This window comes from Fringilla coelebs (assembly GCF_963513975.1).
Source record: "Fringilla coelebs genome assembly, chromosome: 5".
NCBI classification, from domain to species: domain Eukaryota; kingdom Metazoa; phylum Chordata; class Aves; order Passeriformes; family Fringillidae; genus Fringilla; species Fringilla coelebs.
Window position 1 is genome coordinate 13,978,907 of NC_140033.1, and position 6,000 is coordinate 13,984,906.

Consider the following 6,000-nt stretch of genomic DNA (forward strand, 5'->3'; position numbering starts at 1 on the left):
AAAAGAAACCTTTCCCAAAATGATGGCGTTAGAGCCGTTTTTAATGGAATCCATTTCACAGTGAACTTTAGCATGCAGTCATGTAGCCAGATTGATTTAACTGAAGGAGGTCTCCTACAGAGCAGAGGACAAGAGCTCGGAGCTGGCAGCACCAGGGATAGGCATCTCCTGACCCAGCTGTGCTGCTGTTGGTCACACTCTGGCTATGGGGTCACCATGGCTTAGGAGAGGTTCATCATCTGCTGGACCACAGAAGCTGCCCTGGGCTCACATTCTCGGTGGAGGCAGCTATAATTCAGCAGCTCAGCTGACAAGTGGGCCCTCGTTAATCTGCAGAAACCCAGTTGCCCATTGACCATAACATTTTCCCAAAATTACAAACATTTCTGGCATATGACTCAAAAATCATTGAGGTGGGGGGAAAGCTTCTCAAGCAAGCAGTAAATGAGTCACTAGAACTGCAAGTGAAAAGAAAGATCAGCACTTTTTATCATGTAGTATTTATTCATTATTTTTACTTTGTAGCTTAATGCGTGGACAATACCCTTTTAAGGCATGGGATGTAATCTCACTTTTACAACTTCATTATGAGTTTTCTGCAGTGTAACACTCTTCTTTTAATACCCTACAAAGTAATCTCAAGAAAATCCATGGTAATTGCCTATCTTTTAGTAATTTCCAATAGCTCAGTACAGTAATAACACTAATAATAAAATTAATAATCCTTTGGAAGTGCATAGCTCTTCATTTCAACCGTACTACTTCTTGTAAGCATTAATTATCACTCACAGTACTCTTGAGTTATGTAAGTAAATATTGCCTTTCCTTAATAAATGAATAAAATGAAGAAGTGGCTCAAAATGGCTTGACTAAGATGTATAGACTTAATTTCTGTAGATCTTCTAACAATCATTATTCTAAAAATACAGGAAATGTCCACATGGAACAGAGAAGAGTAAAAAAAAAACAAACCTGTAATCTTTGTTTCCAATTATTTGTTAGAATTTCTTTTCTGTATTGAATTCTCAAGAAGGAAGAACAAAGTATCAATTGAGAAAGTGGTACGCTAACTGCTGCACAATAGAGACCTTTATTTTCTTTAATGTTGCCTGCCTGGTACCAAAAAATCCCACTGATAACTGCTAATTATTTTAAGTGCTAACAATCAAATGATCACACAGTTTTGAGTCTTGCTGATGAGCTCTTAAATCCTGGATATTAAGTCACATCACTTCTGCTGACAGGACCTTTCCTTCAACATACTCAAGCTCGTCTACCCAGGTTAGCAAGAGCTATCTTACTGCCCAATGTCTTCAAAGATAAATACTCTTTTCTAGTATCTTTACTTTTGCTCTTGAGAGGTTGCATTAACTGGCAGCCTGCTTCAGTTGATTTGGTTCCCAAATGCCTTTAGCATATTTTCAGGAAAGTTTGTGTGGTGATGCAAGAATGACTCCACATTCCATTCACAGCTAAATTTCACATGGTACCCAATAGTCATTAAATTCCTAGGCCTGAGAAATGCCCAGACAAGTATTGGTAAAATTTCTGAAAATACTTTCAAAGAGAGAAAAAAGCAAATAATTTACAATAATTATTTCTCAATCAGTTATAAGGGAGGAAAAAATTGTGGAATCACTGTCTGTAGAAATCACAGCTGCAGTAATAAAGGAAAGGGTGTTAGGAATCACTATGAAAGGGATAGAAAAAAACCCAGAAGACAGCATTCTGTTGAGTGTGAGTCCATTGTGCCTCCACAAATCTTGAATACTGTGCATTTCTAGTCTTACCATCTCGAAAAGAAAACAGTAATGATACAAAGAAGGGCAACCAGCATGAGCAGAAATATGGAACAGCTTCTCTATGAAAAGAGATTAAATAGGCTAAGACTTCAGCTTGAAAAAACAGATGGCTGAAGAAGAATATGATAAAGGTTTATAAAATTGTCATAGTATGAAGAAAGCAGATAAGAAATTATTATGTCTTAGTTTTCATAATCCAAGAATGACAGGGAAGAACATGAAGCTATAAAGCAGAAAATTTTAAATTACCAAAAAGGCATGTGTTGGTTTGTTGGTTTTTTGTGTTTGGTTTTTTGGGTTTTTTTTGGCGGGGGGGGGGGTGGTATTTCCCCCCATATGACTCATAATTAGTTTGTGGAGCTCGTTTTTTGGCAAAGCTGTGGATCCCAAAATGGAAAAATATACCCCAGTACATTTACAGTCATTAGAGAGCACACTATTCAAAAGTATTAGACATGATTGGAAGAAAATATCCATCAATAGCTCTTGTACATGAAAACTGTGGGATCAGAAAGGCTGTAAGCCAAAGGCTAGGAAAGGAAGGAAGGAAGGAAGGAAGGAAGGAAGGAAGGAAGGAAGGAAGGAAGGAAGGAAGGAAGGAAGGAAGGAAGGAAGGAAGGAAGGAAGGAAGGAAGGAAGGAAGGAAGGAAGGAAGGAAGGAAGGAAGGAAGGAAGGAAGGAAGGAAGGAAGGAAGGAAGGAAGGAAGGAAGGAAGGAAGGAAGGAAGGAAGGAAGGAAGGAAGGAAGGAAGGAAGGAAGGAAGGAAGGAAGGAAGGAAGGAAGGAAGGAAGGAAGGAAGGAAGGAAGGAAGGAAGGAAGGAAGGAAGGAAGGAAGGAAGGAAGGAAGGAAGGAAGGAAGGAAGGAAGGAAGGAAGGAAGGAAGGAAGGAAGGAAGGAAGGAAGGAAGGAAGGAAGGAAGGAAGGAAGGAAGGAAGGAAGGAAGGAAGGAAGGAAGGAAGGAAGGAAGGAAGGAAGGAAGGAAGGAAGGAAGGAAGGAAGGAAGGAAGGAAGGAAGGAAGGAAGGAAGGAAGGAAGGAAGGAAGGAAGGAAGGAAGGAAGGAAGGAAGGAAGGAAGGAAGGAAGGAAGGAAGGAAGGAAGGAAGGAAGGAAGGAAGGAAGGAAGGAAGGAAGGAAGGAAGGAAGGAAGGAAGGAAGGAAGGAAGGAAGGAAGGAAGGAAGGAAGGAAGGAAGGAAGGAAGGAAGGAAGGAAGGAAGGAAGGAAGGAAGGAAGGAAGGAAGGAAGGAAGGAAGGAAGGAAGGAAGGAAGGAAGGAAGGAAGGAAGGAAGGAAGGAAGGAAGGAAGGAAGGAAGGAAGGAAGGAAGGAAGGAAGGAAGGAAGGAAGGAAGGAAGGAAGGAAGGAAGGAAGGAAGGAAGGAAGGAAGGAAGGAAGGAAGGAAGGAATGTAACTGGGGAAGTAACTATCAGTGTTTGCATCATTCTCACATTCTTTCCCCAACCTTCCTCAGATTCTTGGATATAATTCCAGCATAAGAAATATGTTGCTCAAGAACATGGTTCTCGCACATGACAGATCATGTCATTTTGTACTATTGATTACATTGTTTCCCGAGGCACTCTAAAGTCCCATCACTGTTAAAACAAGTGTGAATTTCATTCTCATGTCTCAAACCAGACAATTTTTAAAGCCTACTACCAATTATTTTAAAACCTTATTAATTAAATCTTATTTCTTGATACCATGTGGCTGAGTGTGTCAATTAATGAATTCTTTTTGTGATACCCTTCGGCCTGTGCTGCCATTTTCCTTCCTACCAGATTTGTGCATTACCAGATGAGCTGATAAGACAAATTCACTCCAGAACAGAGAGAGTCACAATTGATTTTTTTTTTTTTTTTGGTTGAACTTGCCACAGGATACAATGCAATGTTTATATTGGATTCATGTTTTACGCCGGCCTAGGGAGCACACAATACGTGATCCAGCATAAAGTCCATGGAGAAAATGGTTTGAGTGAATTAGGGTGAGGGAGTTGATATATATACTTGTATGTCATATGGATATGGCTTTATTAAATAGTTACAGCAGCTTTACTGTGTCATTGGACTACGTCTTAGGCTCGTTCTTATTTGTTCTCTTTGTCCAAATGAATCTTGCAAAACCTACTGCCCGCTGTGTTTGTTTTAATGGAAAGAGACAGAACCCGGTTTTTTTTTATTTTTTCATGTCGTCTTCACAGGCACTTTCACAGGGCAGAGGAGAGAGAGCTTTAGACACTTTAGGTGGAAAAGGTCTTGATCTCTCTGTTTCAGTGAAAGTTGCAAGCAGCCAATTATTATGTAGATTTAGCTGTTAGCATTAACACCTCCTTTTGAATCGCTCTTTTGTTCTCCGAGTTAGGCATGGGCTTCAAAAGCCTGGAAGGCTTATCTCCGCCCAGCTCCCTTACTCCTGGAAGGGCCCTCTGTCCCCGCCGCGGGGGGCTTCGGTGGCCCCTGCGGTGGGCATGCGGCGCTGGGAGCCGGCGCAGACCCGGCGGAGCGAGCGCGGAGTTTGCCGCCTCACCTCCCATCACACTGAATATCTTCACTGCACTGAGATCCCGCCCCGACTTACACCTGCTAGAAGTCTGCCATATTAGTTTTGGCGGTATCATTTTATTTTCCTTGAAAGTATTTTTAATGTTATTCAACGTAGATTCAGTTCAAAACGCCTCAAGTGTGATTTATATAAATTTCCCCAAATATTCTAATTATTTATAGTTCCATAGCACTTGGTTCACGGTATTTCTTATAATAATTTTAAAATTCTTGTGAATTCATGCCAGCACACAATAAATATCAAAACTGGATCATCTGAAGACGTTAATTATTTTGACCATTTTCGGTAACATTGCTACAAAGAAAGAATAAAAATAGATCGATAATATCTTGAGAACCGGGCTTTTAGATTGCACATTTTAAAATCAAAGATTCTCTGTAGCTATAGATACCCTTCATTTTAATACAGGCACAACGACAGATACTAGCTGAGGTTCTGACCCTGCACATGATCTGCATTATTATAAAGGCTCTCCACAAAAGAGGCGAGTTCATTCATCCTCGGCGAACCTGCAATGGCTCCAGGTGGATGAGTAGCTTATTTAGCAGAATTTTAAGATTATCTTTCAGAAATGTAGTGATGTTTTAATGTGTTTGTTGTCACAGAGACATATACAGACGTTATCAACCAGCAATTTAATTAAATATTTTCCAAAATATACAAGTGACCCAAATTTTCATTGTAAAGTCAAAAAGTAGTCGAAGTTAACAAATCATCTATATATAATCCCCATTTCCCTCAGCTATCTTTGGAAGGCTCCTCCTTTCAAAGAAGAAATAAGAAACGCTAGTGGTTCAATCTTTTACTGACTTAATTAAACCCATGGTAAGCCCTAGTGTGGTCACTTACTCCAGCTTGTTTGGTTTAGTTTATACAGCTCAGTGAGCCATTGTTGCTCCCATTTAAGAGAATCCACATACGGGTTACTATTGGTTTAATTAAAGCCATATAATTAAGCCAGAATTTTCACTGTCTATTAGCATTCTCTTACATCTGCATTTTGAGTCGTGAGCTTTCAACACTGGGAACTCAAAGTTAAAGTCCCAGTGCATTGTCTGGAGGGAGCTGCTTAGTGCTCGGCATTTGCAATTCATGGCCTGAGCCATTCATTTTTCCCTTGCAGGCAGTGAGAACTGCAAATGGCCCATCACTTTGGAAAAAGTGATCATTATTTAGAAGTGTAAATGAAGATGCCAGAGGCTAACCTCAGGTTTTGTCTGAAACAAAGACTGGTGTCTCTGGTCTGTAGCAATGGATTGGATGTGTCATGTCAAAGAAATACCACATTTATCCCCAACATTACATGCACCGGAATAATCTTCTTTTTCATATTCTTTATATTCTCCATTCCTTTTCTAGCTTCTTCCTAATCCGGATTCTTCCTGGTTGTCCCTCCCTGTCTGAAAGCTGAATCACTGAAATTCCTGCCCATTTGCTTCCTCCCAATACAAGATGGTATTTCCAAAATCACCACTTCCTCCCGCTGACTAATACAGTACAATATCCTGCAACACAAGTTTGCTTTGCTTGCTGTGTGTTCTGCTTTATCCCACAATGTTTGTAGAATTAAACTATTTAGATACAAAGTGGATAAGATGTAGATCTTGTTATGTACAGGCCACATACAATAGCAAATT